Source organism: Carcharodon carcharias, chromosome 8 (genome assembly GCF_017639515.1).
Source record: "Carcharodon carcharias isolate sCarCar2 chromosome 8, sCarCar2.pri, whole genome shotgun sequence".
Classification (NCBI taxonomy): domain Eukaryota; kingdom Metazoa; phylum Chordata; class Chondrichthyes; order Lamniformes; family Lamnidae; genus Carcharodon; species Carcharodon carcharias.
Genome location: NC_054474.1, coordinates 115,991,782 through 116,010,244, shown reverse-complemented (window position 1 = coordinate 116,010,244; position 18,463 = coordinate 115,991,782).

The following is an 18,463-nucleotide window of genomic DNA, read 5'->3' as shown; positions in this document are numbered from 1 at the left end:
CAGTGTACAGCACGTGGAACTGATGTTACAGTGTGCAACATGTGGAACTGATGTTACTGTGTGCAGCATGTGGAATTGATGTTCCTGTGTGCAGAAGATGGAACTGATGTTACTGTGTGCAGCAGGTGGAACTGATGTTACTGTGAGCAGCATGTGGAACTGATGTTTCAGTGTGCAGCATGTGGAACTGATGTTGGAATGTGCAGCACATGGAACTGATGTTACATTGTGCAGCATATGGAACTGATGTTCCTGTGTGCAGCATATGGAACTGATGTTACAGTGTGCAGCATGAGCAACTGATGATAAAGTTTGTAGCCTGTGGAAATAATTTTGCAGTGTGCAGCCTGTGGAACTGAAGTTACACTGTGCAGCCTGTGGTTCCGATGTCACAGTGTGCAGCCTGTGGAACTGATGTTACAGTGTGCAGCATGAGGAGCTGATGTTACATTGTGCAGCAAGTGGAACTTATTTTACAGTGTGCAGCCTGTGTAATGGATGTCAAAGTGTGCAACCTCTGGAAGTGATGTTACAGTGTGCAGCCTGTGGAAATGATGTTACTGAGTGCAGCATCTGGTACTGATGTTACTGTGTGCAGCATCTGGTACTGATGTTTCTTAGTGCAGCATGTGGAACTGATTTTACTGTGTGCAGCATGTAGAACTGATTTTACTGTGTGCAGCATGTGGAACTGATATTACAGTGTGGAGCAATTGGACCTTATGTTGCATTGTACAATCTATGTAATCATTTTGCATTGTGCAGCCTGTGCAACTGATGTTAAATTTTGCTGCCTGTGGAAATGATGTTATATTGTTCCGCCTGTGTAATGATTTTAAAGAATGCTGCATGTGGCACTGATGTTACATTGTGCAGCCTGTGGAACTGATGTTATAATGTGCAGCATGAGGTACTGATGTTAAGGTTTGCAGCCTGTGGAAATAATTTTGCAGTGTGCAACCTGTAGAAATGGTGCTACAGTGTGCAGCCTGTAGAACTGATGTTACAATGTGCAGGCCATGGCACTGATGTTCCTGTGTGCAGCATGTGGAACTGATGTCACTGAGTGCAGCATGTGGAACTGATGTTATAGTGTGCAGCATGTGGAATTGATGTTCCTGTGTGCAGCATGTGGAACTGATGTTAATGTGAGCAGCATGTGGAACTGATGTTACAGTGTGGAGCATGTGGACCATATGTTGCAGTGTACAATCTATGTAATTCATTTTGCATTGTGCAGCCTGTGCAACTGATGTTAAAGTTTGCTGCCTGTGGAAATGATGTTACATTGTGCAGCCTGTGGAACTGATGTTATAATGTGCAGCATGAGGAACTGATGTTAAAGTTTGCAACCCGTGGAAATAATTTTGCAGTGTAACTGATGTTACAATGTGCAACCCGTGGAACTGATGTTGCAGTGTGCAGCATGTGGAACTGATGTTACAGTGTGTAGCATGTGGAAATGGTATTCCTGTGTGCAGCATGTGTATCTGATGTTACAGTGTGCAGCATGTGGAACTGATGTTAAAGTGTGCAGCATGTGGAACTGATGTTACTGTGTGCAGCATGAAGAACTAACGTTACTGTGTGCAGCCTGTGGAACTGATGTTACAATACGCAGCATGTGGAACTGATGTCACTGGCTGCAGCATGTCGAATTGATGTTCCTGTGTGCATCATGTGGAACTGATGTTAAAGTGTGCAGCATATGGAATAGATGTCACTGTGTGCAGCATGTGGAACTGATGTTACTGTGTGCAGCATGTGGTACTGATGTTGCAGCGTGCAGCATGTGGAACTGATGTTACATTGTGCATCAGGTGGAACTGATGTTCCTGTCTGCAAGATGTGGAATTGATGTTACAGTGTGCAGCATGAGAAACGGATGTTAAAGTTTGTAGCCTGTGGAAATAATTTTGCTCTGTGCAACCTGTAGAAATGATGTTACAGTGTGCAGCCTGTGGAACTGATGTTACAGTGTTCAGCACGTGGAACTTATGTTCCTGTGTGCAGAATGTGGAACTGATGTTACTGAGTGCAGCATGTGGAACTGATGTTACAGTGTGCAGCACGTGGAACTTATGTTCTTGTGTGCAGCATGTGGAAATGATGTTCCTGTGTGCAGCATGTGGAACTGATGTTACTGTGTGCAGCCTGTGGAACTGATGTTACTGTGTGCAGCATGAGGAACTGATGTTACAAATTGCAGCCTGTGGAACTAAAGTTACACTGTGCAGCCTGTGGTACCGATGTCACAGTGTGCAGACTGTCGAAATGATGTTACAGTGTGCAGCATGAGGAGGTGATGTTACATTGTGTGGCAAGGGGAACTGATGTTACCGTTTGCAGTCTGTGCAACGGATGTCAAAAGTGTGCAACCTCTGGAATTGATGTTACAGTGTGCAGCTTGTGGACCTTACGTTGCAGTGTGCAAACTATGTAAATCATTTTGCTTTGTGCAGCCTGTGCAACTGATGTTAAAGTTACAGCCTGTGGAAATAATTTTGCAGTGTGCAACCTGTGAATATGATGATACAGTTTGCAGCCTGTGGAACTGATGTTACACTGTGTGGCCCATGGAAGTTATGTTACAAGGTGCAGCCTGTGGAACTGATGTTACAATGTGCAGCCCAAGGTACTGATGTTGCAGTGTGCAGCATGTGGAACTGATGTTACAGTGTGCAGCATGTGGAAATGATGTTCCTAAGTGCAGCATGTGTAACTGATGATCCTGTGTGCAGCATGAAAAACTGATGTTACTGTGTGCAGCCTGTGGAACTGATGTTACAGTGTGCAGCATGTGGAACTGATGTCACTGTGTGCAACATGTCGAATTGATGTTCCTGTGTGCATCATGTGGAACTGATGTTACTGTGTGAAGCATGTGGAACTGGTGTTACAGTATGCAACATGTGGAATTGATGTTCCTGTGTGCAGAAGATGGAACTGATGTTACAGTGTGCAGCATGTTGAACTGATGTTACTGTGTGCAGCATGTTGAACTGATGTTATAGTGTGCAGCACGTGGAATTGATGTTCTTGTGTGCAGCACGTGGAACTGATGTTACTGTGAGCGGCATGTGGAACTGATGTTTCAGTGTGCAGCATGTGGAACAGATGTCAATGTGTGCCGCATGTGGAACTGATGCTACTGTGTGCAGCATGTGGTACTGATGTTATAGTGTGCAGCATGTGGAATTGATGTTCCTGTGTGCATTATGTGGAACTGATGTTACTGTGAGCAGCATGTGGAAATGATGTTACATTGAGCAGCCTGTGGAACTGATGTTACAATGTGCAGCCCGTGGAACTTATGTTACATTGTGCAGCGTGTGGGACTGATGTTACAATGTGCAGCCCGTGGAACTGATGTTGCAGTGTGCAGCATGTGGAACTGATGTTACAGTGTGCAGCATGTGGAAATGATATTCCTGTGTGCAGCATGTGTAACTGATGTTACAGTGTGCAGAATGTGGAACTGATGTTAAAGTGAGCAGCATGTGGAACTGATGTTACAGTGTGCAGAATGTGCAACAGATGTTACAGTGTGCAGAATGTGCAACAGATGTTACAGTGTGCAGCATGTGGAACAGATATCACCGTGTGCAGCATTTGGAACTGATGTTACTGTGTGCAGCATGTGGTACTGATGATGCAGTGTGCAGCATGTGGAACTGATGTTACATTGTGCAGCACATGGAACTGATGTTCCTGTGTGCAGCATGTGGAACTGAATTTACAGTGTGCAGCATGAGGAACTGATGTTACAGTGTGCAGCATGTGGAATTGATGTTCCTGTGTGCAGCATGTGGAACTGATGTTACTGTGAGCGGCATGTGGAACTGATGTTACAGTGTGCAGCATGTGGAACAGATGTCACTGTGAGCAGCATGTGGAACTGATGTTCCTGTGTGCAGCATGTGGTACTGATGTTGCGTTGTGCAGCTTGAGGAACTGATGTTACATTGTGCAGCACATGGAATTGATGTTCCTGTGTGCAGCATGTGGAACTGATGTTGCAGTGTGCAGCATGTGGAACAGATGTTACTGTGTGCAGCATGTGGAACTGATGTTACTGTGTGCAGCATGTGGTAATGATGTTCCTGTGTGCAGAAGTTGGAACTGATGTTACTGTGTGCAGCAGGTGGAACTGAAGTTACTGTGAGCAGCATGTGGAACTAATGTTACAGCGTGCAGCACGTGGAACTGATGTTACATTGTGCAGCATGTGGAACTGATGTTACTGTGAGCAGCATGTGGAACTGATGTTACAGAGTGAAGCACGTGGAACTGATGTTACTGTGAGCAGCTTTTGCAACTGATGTTACTCTGTGCAGCATGTGGAACTGATGTCACTATGTGCAGCATGTGGAACTGATGTTACTGTGCGCAGCATGTTGTACTGATGGTACAGTGTGCAGCACGTGGAACTGACATTCCATTGTGCAGCATATGGAACTGGTGTCCCTGTGTGCAGCATGTGGAACTGTTGTTACAGTGTGCAGCATGAGGAACTGATGATAAAGTTTTTAGCCTGTGTAAATAATTTTGCAGTGTGCAGCCTGTGGAACTCAAGTTCCACTGTGCAGCCTGTGGTACCGATGTCACAGTGTGCAGCCTGTGGAAATGATGTTATATTGTGCAGCCTGTGTAATGATTTTACAGTGTGTGGCATGTGGCACTGATGTTACATTGTGCAGCAATTGGAACTGATGTTACAGTGTGCAGCTTGTAGAAATGATGTTACTGTGTGCAGCATGTGGAACTGATGTTACAGTGTGCAGCATGTGGAACTGATGTCACTGTGTGCAACATGTCGAATTGATGTTCCTGTGTGCATCATGTGGAATTGATGTTGCAGTGTGCAGCATGTGGAAATGATGTTCCTGTGTGCAGCATGTGGAACTGATGTTACTGTGTGCAGCCTGTGGAACTGAGGTTACTGTGTGCAGCATGTGGAACTGATGTTACAAACTGCAGCCTGTGGAACTGAAGTTACAGTGTGCAGCATGAGGAGCAGATGTTACATTGTGCAGCAAGTGGAGCTGATGTTACAGTGAGCAGTCTGTGCAACGGACGTCAAAGTGTGCAACCTCTGGACGTGATGTTACAGTATGCAGATTGTGGACCTTGCTTTGCAGTGTGCAAACTATGTAATTCATTTTGCTTTGTGCAGCTTGTGCAACTGATGTTAAAGTTACAGCCTGTGGAAATAATGTTGCAATGTGCAACCTGTGAAAATGATGTTACAGTCTGCAGCCTGTGGAACTGAAATTACACTGTGTAGCCTGTGTTACCGAAGTCACATTGTGCAGCCTGTGCAACTGATGTTAAAGTTACAGCCTGTGGAAATAATTTTGCAGTGTGCAACCTGTGAAAATGATGTTACAGTTTGCAGCCTGTGGAACTGATGTTACAATGTGCGGCCCATGGAAGTTATGTTAGAAGGTGCAGCCCGTGGAACTGATGTTACAATGTGCAGCCTGTGGAACTGATATTGCAGTTTGCAGCATGTGGAACTGATGTTACAGTGTGCAGCCTGTGGATCTGATGTTACAATGTGCAGCGCGTGGAACTTATCTTACAAGGTGCAGCGTGTGGGACTGATGTTACAATGTGCAGCCCGTGGAACGGATGTTGCAGTGTGCAGCATGTGGAACTGATGTTACAGTGTGCAGCATGTGGAAATGATATTCCTGTGTGCAGCATGTGTAACTGATGTTACAGTGTGCAGAATGTGGAACTGATGTTAAAGTGAGCAGCATGTGGAACTGATGTTACAGTGTGCAGAATGTGCAACAGATGTTACAGTGTGCAGAATGTGCAACAGATGTTACAGTGTGCAGCATGTGGAACAGATATCACCGTGTGCAGCATTTGGAACTGATGTTACTGTGTGCAGCATGTGGTACTGATGATGCAGTGTGCAGCATGTGGAACTGATGTTACATTGTGCAGCACATGGAACTGATGTTCCTGTGTGCAGCATGTGGAACTGAATTTACAGTGTGCAGCATGAGGAACTGATGTTACAGTGTGCAGCATGTGGAATTGATGTTCCTGTGTGCAGCATGTGGAACTGATGTTACTGTGAGCGGCATGTGGAACTGATGTTACAGTGTGCAGCATGTGGAACAGATGTCACTGTGAGCAGCATGTGGAACTGATGTTCCTGTGTGCAGCATGTGGTACTGATGTTGCGTTGTGCAGCTTGAGGAACTGATGTTACATTGTGCAGCACATGGAATTGATGTTCCTGTGTGCAGCATGTGGAACTGATGTTGCAGTGTGCAGCATGTGGAACAGATGTTACTGTGTGCAGCATGTGGAACTGATGTTACTGTGTGCAGCATGTGGTAATGATGTTCCTGTGTGCAGAGGTTGGAACTGATGTTACTGTGTGCAGCAGGTGGAACTGAAGTTACTGTGAGCAGCATGTGGAACTAATGTTACAGCGTGCAGCACGTGGAACTGATGTTACATTGTGCAGCATGTGGAACTGATGTTACTGTGAGCAGCATGTGGAACTGATGTTACAGAGTGAAGCACGTGGAACTGATGTTACTGTGAGCAGCTTTTGCAACTGATGTTACTCTGTGCAGCATGTGGAACTGATGTCACTATGTGCAGCATGTGGAACTGATGTTACTGTGCGCAGCATGTTGTACTGATGGTACAGTGTGCAGCACGTGGAACTGACATTACATTGTGCAGCATATGGAACTGGTGTCCCTGTGTGCAGCATGTGGAACTGTTGTTACAGTGTGCAGCATGAGGAACTGATGATAAAGTTTTTAGCCTGTGTAAATAATTTTGCAGTGTGCAGCCTGTGGAACTCAAGTTCCACTGTGCAGCCTGTGGTACCGATGTCACAGTGTGCAGCCTGTGGAAATGATGTTATATTGTGCAGCCTGTGTAATGATTTTACAGTGTGTGGCATGTGGCACTGATGTTACATTGTGCAGCAATTGGAACTGATGTTACAGTGTGCAGCTTGTAGAAATGATGTTACTGTGTGCAGCATGTGGAACTGATGTTACAGTGTGCAGCATGTGGAACTGATGTCACTGTGTGCAACATGTCGAATTGATGTTCCTGTGTGCATCATGTGGAATTGATGTTGCAGTGTGCAGCATGTGGAAATGATGTTCCTGTGTGCAGCATGTGGAACTGATGTTACTGTGTGCAGCCTGTGGAACTGAGGTTACTGTGTGCAGCATGTGGAACTGATGTTACAAACTGCAGCCTGTGGAACTGAAGTTACAGTGTGCAGCATGAGGAGCAGATGTTACATTGTGCAGCAAGTGGAGCTGATGTTACAGTGAGCAGTCTGTGCAACGGACGTCAAAGTGTGCAACCTCTGGACGTGATGTTACAGTATGCAGATTGTGGACCTTGCTTTGCAGTGTGCAAACTATGTAATTCATTTTGCTTTGTGCAGCTTGTGCAACTGATGTTAAAGTTACAGCCTGTGGAAATAATGTTGCAATGTGCAACCTGTGAAAATGATGTTACAGTCTGCAGCCTGTGGAACTGAAATTACACTGTGTAGCCTGTGTTACCGAAGTCACATTGTGCAGCCTGTGCAACTGATGTTAAAGTTACAGCCTGTGGAAATAATTTTGCAGTGTGCAACCTGTGAAAATGATGTTACAGTTTGCAGCCTGTGGAACTGATGTTACAATGTGCGGCCCATGGAAGTTATGTTAGAAGGTGCAGCCCGTGGAACTGATGTTACAATGTGCAGCCTGTGGAACTGATATTGCAGTTTGCAGCATGTGGAACTGATGTTACAGTGTGCAGCCTGTGGATCTGATGTTACAATGTGCAGCCCGTGGAACTTATCTTACAAGGTGCAGCGTGTGGGACTGATGTTACAATGTGCAGCCCGTGGAACGGATGTTGCAGTGTGCAGCATGTGGAACTGATGTTACAGTGTGCAGCATGTGGAAATGATATTCCTGTGTGCAGCATGTGTAACTGATGTTACAGTGTGCAGAATGTGGAACTGATGTTAAAGTGTGCAGCATGTGGAACTGATGTTACTGTGTGCAGTATGAAGAACTGATGTTACTGTGTGCAGCCTGTGGATCTGATGTTACAAAGTGCAGCTTGTGGAACTGATGTCACTGTGTGCAGCATGTCGAATTGATGCTCCTGTGTGCATCATGTGGAACTGATGTTACTGTGTGAAGCATGCTGGACTGGTGTTACAGTATGCAACATGTGGAATTGATGTTCCTGTGTGCAGATGATGGAACTGATGTTACTGTGTGCAGCATGTTGAACTGATGTTATAGTGTGCAGCATGTGGAATTGATGTTCCTGTGTGCAGCACGTGGAACTGATGTTACTGTGAGCGGCATGTGGAACTGATGTTTCAGTGTGCAGCATGTGGAACTGATGTTACAGTGTGCAGCATGTGGAAATGATATTCCTGTGTGCAGCATGTGTAACTGATGTTACAGTGTGCAGAATGTGGAGCTGATGTTAAAGTGTGCAGCATGTGGAACTGATGTTACTGTGTGCAGTATGAAGAACTGATGTTACTGTGTGCAGCCTGTGGATCTGATGTTAAAAAGTGCAGCTTGTGGAACTGATGTCACTGTGTGCAGCATGTCGAATTGATGCTCCTGTGTGCATCATGTGGAACTGATGTTACTGTGTGAAGCATGCTGGACTGGTGTTACAGTATGCAACATGTGGAATTGATGTTCCTGTGTGCAGAAGATGGAACTGATGTTACTGTGTGCAGCATGTTGAACTGATGTTATAGTGTGCAGCATGTGGAATTGATGTTCCTGTGTGCAGCACGTGGAACTGATGTTACTGTGAGCGGCATGTGGAACTGATGTTTCAGTGTGCAGCATGTGGAACAGATGTCAATGTGTGCCTCATGTGGAACTGATGCTACTGTGTGCAGCATGTGGTACTGATGTTACAGTGTGCAGCATGTGGAATTGATGTTCCTGTGTGCATTATGTGGAACTGATGGTACTGTGAGCAGCATGTGGAAATGATGTTACATTGAGCAGCCTGTGGAACTGATGTTACAATGTGCAGCCCGTGGAACTTATGTTACATTGTGCAGCGTGTGGGACTGATGTTACAATGTGCAGCCCGTGGAACTGATGTTGCAGTGTGCAGCATGTGGAACTGATGTTACAGTGTGCAGCATGTGGAAATGATATTCCTGTGTGCAGCATGTGTAACTGATGTTACAGTGTGCAGAATTTGGAACTGATGTTAAAGTGAGCAGCATGTGGAACAGATATCACCGTGTGCAGCATGTGTAACTGATGTTACAGTGTGCAGCCTGTGGAACTGATATTGCAGTTTGCAGCATGTGGAACTGATGTTACAGTGTGCAGCCTGTGGATCTGATGTTACAATGTGCAGCCCGTGGAACTTATGTTACAAGGTGCAGCGTGTGGGACTGATGTTACAATGTGCAGCCCGTGGAACGGATGTTGCAGTGTGCAGCATGTGGAACTGATGTTACAGTGTGCAGCATGTGCAAATGATATTCCTGTGTGCAGCATGTGTAACTGATGTTACAGTGTGCAGAATGTGGAACTGATGTTAAAGTGTGCAGCATGTGGAACTGATGTTACTGTGTGCAGTATGAAGAACTGATGTTACTGTGTGCAGCCTGTGGATCTGATGTTACAAAGTGCAGCTTGTGGAACTGATGTCACTGTGTGCAGCATGTCGAATTGATGCTCCTGTGTGCATCATGTGGAACTGATGTTACTGTGTGAAGCATGCTGGACTGGTGTTACAGTATGCAACATGTGGAATTGATGTTCCTGTGTGCAGAAGATGGAACTGATGTTACTGTGTGCAGCATGTTGAACTGATGTTATAGTGTGCAGCATGTGGAATTGATGTTCCTGTGTGCAGCACGTGGAACTGATGTTACTGTGAGCGGCATGTGGAACTGATGTTTCAGTGTGCAGCATGTGGAACAGATGTCAATGTGTGCCGCATGTGGAACTGATGCTACTGTGTGCAGCATGTGGTACTGATGTTACAGTGTGCAGCATGTGGAATTGATGTTCCTGTGTGCATTATGTGGAACTGATGTTACTGTGAGCAGCATGTGGAAATGATGTTACATTGAGCAGCCTGTGGAACTGATGTTACAATGTGCAGCCCGTGGAACTTATGTTACATTGTGCAGCGTGTGGGACTGATGTTACAATGTGCAGCCCGTGGAACTGATGTTGCAGTGTGCAGCATGTGGAACTGATGTTACAGTGTGCAGCATGTGGAAATGATATTCCTGTGTGCAGCATGTGTAACTGATGTTACAGTGTGCAGAATGTGGAACTGATGTTAAAGTGAGCAGCATGTGGAACAGATATCACCGTGTGCAGCATGTGTAACTGATGTTACAGTGTGCAGAATGTGCAACAGATGTTACAGTGTGCAGCATGTGGAACAGATATCACCGTGTGCAGCATTTGGAACTGATGTTACTGTGTGCAGCATGTGGTACTGATGATGCAGTGTGCAGCATGTGGAACTGATGTTACATTGTGCAGCACATGGAACTGATGTTCCTGTGTGCAGCATGTGGAACTGAATTTACAGTGTGCAGCATGAGGAACTGATGTTACAGTGTGCAGCATGTGGAACAGATGTCACTGTGAGCAGCATGTGTAACTGATTTTACAGTGTGCAGAATGTGGAACTGATGTTAAAGTGAGCAGCATGTGGAACAGATATCAACGTGTGCAGCATGTGTAACTGATGTTACAGTGTGCAGAATGTGCAACAGATGTTACAGTGTGCAGCATGTGGAATTGATGTTCCTGTGTGCAGCATGTGGAACTGATGTTACTGTGAGCGGCATGTGGAACTGATGTTACAGTGTGCAGCATGTGGAACAGATGTCACTGTGAGCAGCATGTGGAACTGATGTTCCTGTGTGCAGCATGTGGTACTGATGTTGCGTTGTGCAGCTTGAGGAACTGATGTTACATTGTGCAGCACATGGAATTGATGTTCCTGTGTGCAGCATGTGGAACTGATGTTGCAGTGTGCAGCATGTGGAACAGATGTTACTGTGTGCAGCATGTGGAACTGATGTTACTGTGTGCAGCATGTGGTAATGATGTTGCAGCGTGCAGCATGTGGAACTGATGTTACATTGTGCAGCAGGTGGAACTGAAGTTCCTGTGTGCAGAATGTGGAACTGATGTTACAGTGTGCAGCATGAGGAACGGATGTTAAAGTTTGTAGCCTGTGGAAATAATTTTGCACTGTGTAACCTGTAGAAATGATGTTAGAGTGTGCAGCATGTGGAACTGATGTTACAGTGTTCAGCACGTGGAACTTATGTTCCTGTGTGCAGAATGTGGAACTCATGTTACTGAGTGTAGCATGTGGAACTGATGTTACAGTGTGCAGCATGTGGAACTGATGTTACAGTGTTCAGCACGTGGAACTTATTTTCCTGTGTGCAGAATGTGGAACTGATGTTACTGAGTGTAGCATGTGGAACTGATGTTACAGTGTGCAGCATGTGGAACTGATGTTACAAATTGCAGCCTGTGGAACTGATGTTACAATGTGCAGCCCATGGTACTGATGTTGCAGTGTGCAGCATGTGGAACTGATGTTACAGTGAGCAGCATGTGGAAATGATGTTCCTGTGTGCAGCATGTGGAACTGAGGTTCATGTGCGCAGCATGTGGAACTAATGTTAAAGTGTGCAGCCTGTGGAACTGATGTTATAATGTGCAGCATGAGGTACTGATGTTAAGGTTTGCAGCCTGTGGAAATAATTTTGCAGTGTGCAACCTGTAGAAATGGTGCTACAGTGTGCAGCCTGTAGAACTGATGTTACAACGTGCAGCCCATGGCACTGATGTTCCTGTGTGCAGCATGTGGAACTGATGTCACTGAGTGCAGCATGTGGAACTGATGTTATAGTGTACAGCATGTGGAATTGATGTTCCTGTGTGCAGCATGTGGAACTGATGTTAATGTGAGCAGCATGTGGAACTGATGTTACAGTGTGGAGCATGTGGACCTTATGTTGCAGTGTACAATCTATGTAATTCATTTTGCATTGTGCAGCCTGTGCAACTGATGTTAAAGTTTGCTGCCTGTGGAAATGATGTTACATTGTGCAGCATGTGGAACTGATGTTATAATGTGCAGCATGAGGAACTGATGTTAAAGTTTGCAACCAGTGGAAATAATTTTGCAGTGTAACTGATGTTACAATGTGCAACCCGTGGAACTGATGTTGCAGTGTGCAGCATGTGGAACTGATGTTACAGTGTGTAGCATGTGGAAATGGTATTCCTGTGTGCAGCATGTGTATCTGATGTTACAGTGTGCAGCATGTGGAACTGATGTTACTGTGTGCAGCATGAAGAACTGATGTTACTGTGTGCAGCCTGTGGAACTGATGTTACAATACGCAGCATGTGGAACTGATGTCACTGGCTGCAGCATGTCGAATTGATGTTCCTGTGTGCATCATGTGGAACTGATGTTAAAGTGTGCAGCATATGGAATAGATGTCACTGTGTGCAGCATGTGGAACTGATGTTACTGTGTGCAGCATGTGGTACTGATGTTGCAGCGTGCAGCATGTGGAACTGATGTTACATTGTGCATCAGGTGGAACTGATGTTCCTGTTTGCAAGATGTGGAACTGATGTTACAGTGTGCAGCATGAGAAACGGATGTTAAAGTTTGTAGCCTGTGGAAATAATTTTGCACTGTGCAACCTGTAGAAATGATGTTACAGTGTGCAGGCTGTGGAACTGATGTTACAGTGTTCAGCACGTGGAACTTATGTTCCTGTGTGCAGCATGTGGAACTGATGTTACAGTGTGCAGCATGTGGAAATGATATTCCTGTGTGCAGCATGTGTAACTGATGTTACAGTGTGCAGAATGTGGAACTGATGTTAAAGTGAGCAGCATGTGGAACAGATATCACCGTGTGCAGCATGTGTAACTGATGTTACAGTGTGCAGAATGTGCAACAGATGTTACAGTGTGCAGCATGTGGAACAGATATCACCGTGTGCAGCATTTGGAACTGATGTTACTGTGTGCAGCATGTGGTACTGATGATGCAGTGTGCAGCATGTGGAACTGATGTTACATTGTGCAGCACATGGAACTGATGTTCCTGTGTGCAGCATGTGGAACTGAATTTACAGTGTGCAGCATGAGGAACTGATGTTACAGTGTGCAGCATGTGGAATTGATGTTCCTGTGTGCAGCATGTGGAACTGATGTTACTGTGAGCGGCATGTGGAACTGATGTTACAGTGTGCAGCATGTGGAACAGATGTCACTGTGAGCAGCATGTGGAACTGATGTTCCTGTGTGCAGCATGTGGTACTGATGTTGCGTTGTGCAGCTTGAGGAACTGATGTTACATTGTGCAGCACATGGAATTGATGTTCCTGTGTGCAGCATGTGGAACTGATGTTGCAGTGTGCAGCATGTGGAACAGATGTTACTGTGTGCAGCATGTGGAACTGATGTTACTGTGTGCAGCATGTGGTAATGATGTTGCAGCGTGCAGCATGTGGAACTGATGTTACATTGTGCAGCAGGTGGAACTGATGTTCCTGTGTGCAGAATGTGGAACTGATGTTACAGTGTGCAGCATGAGGAACGGATGTTAAAGTTTGTAGCCTGTGGAAATAATTTTGCACTGTGTAACCTGTAGAAATGATGTTAGAGTGTGCAGCATGTGGAACTGATGTTACAGTGTTCAGCACGTGGAACTTATGTTCCTGTGTGCAGAATGTGGAACTCATGTTACTGAGTGTAGCATGTGGAACTGATGTTACAGTGTGCAGCATGTGGAACTGATGTTACAGTGTTCAGCACGTGGAACTTATTTTCCTGTGTGCAGAATGTGGAACTGATGTTACTGAGTGTAGCATGTGGAACTGATGTTACAGTGTGCAGCATGTGGAACTGATGTTACAAATTGCAGCCTGTGGAACTGATGTTACAATGTGCAGCCCATGGTACTGATGTTGCAGTGTGCAGCATGTGGAACTGATGTTACAGTGAGCAGCATGTGGAAATGATGTTCCTGTGTGCAGCATGTGGAACTGAGGTTCATGTGCGCAGCATGTGGAACTAATGTTAAAGTGTGCAGCCTGTGGAACTGATGTTATAATGTGCAGCATGAGGTACTGATGTTAAGGTTTGCAGCCTGTGGAAATAATTTTGCAGTGTGCAACCTGTAGAAATGGTGATACAGTGTGCAGACTGTAGAACTGATGTTACAACGTGCAGCCCATGGCACTGATGTTCCTGTGTGCAGCATGTGGAACTGATGTCACTGAGTGCAGCATGTGGAACTGATGTTATAGTGTACAGCATGTGGAATTGATGTTCCTGTGTGCAGCATGTGGAACTGATGTTAATGTGAGCAGCATGTGGAACTGATGTTACAGTGTGGAGCATGTGGACCTTATGTTGCAGTGTACAATCTATGTAATTCATTTTGCATTGTGCAGCCTGTGCAACTGATGTTAAAGTTTGCTGCCTGTGGAAATGATGTTACATTGTGCAGCATGTGGAACTGATGTTATAATGTGCAGCATGAGGAACTGATGTTAAAGTTTGCAACCAGTGGAAATAGTTTTGCAGTGTAACTGATGTTACAATGTGCAACCCGTGGAACTGATGTTGCAGTGTGCAGCATGTGGAACTGATGTTACAGTGTGTAGCATGTGGAAATGGTATTCCTGTGTGCAGCATGTGTATCTGATGTTACAGTGTGCAGCATGTGGAACTGATGTTACTGTGTGCAGCATGAAGAACTGATGTTACTGTGTGCAGCCTGTGGAACTGATGTTACAATACGCAGCATGTGGAACTGATGTCACTGGCTGCAGCATGTCGAATTGATGTTCCTGTGTGCATCATGTGGAACTGATGTTAAAGTGTGCAGCATATGGAATAGATGTCACTGTGTGCAGCATGTGGAACTGATGTTACTGTGTGCAGCATGTGGTACTGATGTTGCAGCGTGCAGCATGTGGAACTGATGTTACATTGTGCATCAGGTGGAACTGATGTTCCTGTTTGCAAGATGTGGAACTGATGTTACAGTGTGCAGCATGAGAAACGGATGTTAAAGTTTGTAGCCTGTGGAAATAATTTTGCACTGTGCAACCTGTAGAAATGATGTTACAGTGTGCAGGCTGTGGAACTGATGTTACAGTGTTCAGCACGTGGAACTTATGTTCCTGTGTGCAGCATGTGGAACTGATGTTACTGAGTGCAGCATGTGGAACTGATGTTACAGTGTGCAGCATGTGGAACTAATGTTACAGTGTTCAACATGTGGAACTTATGTTCTTGTGTGCAGCATGTGGAAATGATGTTCCTGTGTGCAGCATGTGGAACTGATGTTACTGTGTGCAGCCTGTGGAACTGATGTTACTGTGTGCAGCATGAGGAACTGATGTTACAAATTGCAGCCTGTGGAACTGAAGTTACACTGTGCAGCCTGTGGTACCGATGTCACAGTGTGCAGACTGTCGAAATGATGTTACAGTGTGCAGCAAGAGGAGGTGATGTTACATTGTGTGGCAAGGGGAACTGATGTTACCGTTTGCAGTCTGTGCAACGGATGTCAAAGTGTGCAACCTCTGGAATTGATGTTACAGTGTGCAGCTTGTGGACCTTACGTTGCAGTGTGCAAACTATGTAAATCATTTTGCTTTGTGCAGCCTGTGCAACTGATGTTAAAGTTACAGCATGTGGAAATAATTTTGCATTGTGCAACCTGTGAATATGATGATACAGTTTGCAGCCTGTGGAACTGATGTTACAATGTGTGGCCCATGGAAGTGATGTTACAAGGTGCAGCCTGTGGAACTGATGTTGCAATGTGCGGCCTGTGGAGGTTATGTTACAAGGTGCAGCCTGTGGAACTGATGTTACAATGTGCAGCGCATGGTACTGATGTTGCAGTGTGCAGCATGTGGAACTGATGTTACAGTGTGCAGTATGAAGAACTGATGTTACTGTGTGCAGCCTGTGGATCTGATGTTAAAAAGTGCAGCTTGTGGAACTGATGTCACTGTGTGCAGCATGTCGAATTGATGCTCCTGTGTGCATCATGTGGAACTGATGTTACTGTGTGAAGCATGTGGAACTGGTGTTACAGTATGCAACATGTGGAATTGATGTTCCTGTGTGCAGAAGATGGAACTGATGTTACTGTGTGCAGCATGTTGAACTGATGTTATAGTGTGCAGCATGTGGAATTGATGTTCCTGTGTGCAGCACGTGGAACTGATGTTACTGTGAGCGGCATGTGGAACTGATGTTTCAGTGTGCAGCATGTGGAACAGATGTCAATGTGTGCCGCATGTGGAACTGATGCTACTGTGTGCAGCATGTGGTACTGATGTTACAGTGTGCAGCATGTGGAATTGATGTTCCTGTGTGCATTATGTGGAACTGATGTTACTGTGAGCAGCATGTGGAAATGATGTTACATTGAGCAGCCTGTGGAACTGATGTTACAATGTGCAGCCCGTGGAACTTATGTTACATTGTGCAGCGTGTGGGACTGATGTTACCATGTGCAGCCCGTGGAACTGATGTTGCAGTGTGCAGCATGTGGAACTGATGTTACAGTGTGCAGCATGTGGAAATGATATTCCTGTGTGCAGCATGTGTAACTGATGTTACAGTGTGCAGAATGTGGAACTGATGTTAAAGTGAGCAGCATGTGGAACAGATATCACCGTGTGCAGCATGTGTAACTGATGTTACAGTGTGCAGCCTGTGGAACTGATATTGCAGTTTGCAGCATGTGGAACTGATGTTACAGTGTGCAGCCTGTGGATCTGATGTTACAATGTGCAGCCCGTGGAACTTATGTTACAAGGTGCAGCGTGTGGGACTGATGTTACAATGTGCAGCCCGTGGAACGGATGTTGCAGTGTGCAGCATGTGGAACTGATGTTACAGTGTGCAGCATGTGCAAATGATATTCCTGTGTGCAGCATGTGTAACTGATGTTACAGTGTGCAGAATGTGGAACTGATGTTACTGTGTGCAGTATGAAGAACTGATGTTACTGTGTGCAGCCTGTGGATCTGATGTTACAAAGTGCAGCTTGTGGAACTGATGTCACTGTGAGCAGCATGTCGAATTGATGCTCCTGTGTGCATCATGTGGAACTGATGTTACTGTGTGAAGCATGCTGGACTGGTGTTACAGTATGCAACATGTGGAATTGATGTTCCTGTGTGCAGAAGATGGAACTGATGTTACTGTGTGCAGCATGTTGAACTGATGTTACAGTGTGCAGCATGTGGAATTGATGTTCCTGTGTGCAGCACGTGGAACTGATGTTACTGTGAGCGGCATGTGGAACTGATGTTTCAGTGTGCAGCATGTGGAACAGATGTCAATGTGTGCCGCAGGTGGAACTGATGCTACTGTGTGTGCAGCATGTGGTACTGATGTTACAGTGTGCAGCATGTGGAATTGATGTTCCTGTGTGCATTATGTGGAACTGATGTTACTGTAAGCAGCATGTGGAAATGCTGTTACATTGAGCAGCCTGTGGAACTGATGTTACAATGTGCAGCCCGTGGAACTTATGTTACATTGTGCAGCGTGTGGGACTGATGTTACAATGTGCAGCCCGTGGAACTGATGTTGCAGTGTGCAGCATGTGGAACTGATGTTACAGTGTGCAGCATGTGGAAATGATATTCCTGTGTGCAGCATGTGTAACTGATGTTACAGTGTGCAGAATGTGGAACTGATGTTAAAGTGAGCAGCATGTGGAACAGATATCACCGTGTGCAGCATGTGTAACTGATGTTACAGTGTGCAGAATGTGCAACAGATGTTACAGTGTGCAGCATGTGGAACAGATATCACCGTGTGCAGCATTTGGAACTGATGTTACTGTGTGCAGCATGTGGTACTGATGATGCAGTGTGCAGCATGTGGAACTGATGTTCCTGTGTGCAGCATGTGGAACAGATGTCACTGTGAGCAGCATGTGGAACTGATGTTCCTGTGTGCAGCATGTGGTACTGATGTTGCGTTGTGCAGCTTGAGGAACTGATGTTACATTGTGCAGCACATGGAATTGATGTTCCTGTGTGCAGCATGTGGAACTGATGTTGCAGTGTGCAGCATGTGGAACAGATGTTACTGTGTGCAGCATGTGGAACTGATGTTACTGTGTGCAGCATGTGGTAATGATGTTCCTGTGTGCAGAAGTTGGAACTGATGTTACTGTGTGCAGCAGGTGGAACTGAAGTTACTGTGAGCAGCATGTGGAACTAATGTTACAGCGTGCAGCACGTGGAACTGATGTTACATTGTGCAGCATGTGGAACTGATGTTACTGTGAGCAGCATGTGGAACTGATGTTACAGAGTGAAGCACGTGGAACTGATGTTACTGTGAGCAGCTTTTGCAACTGA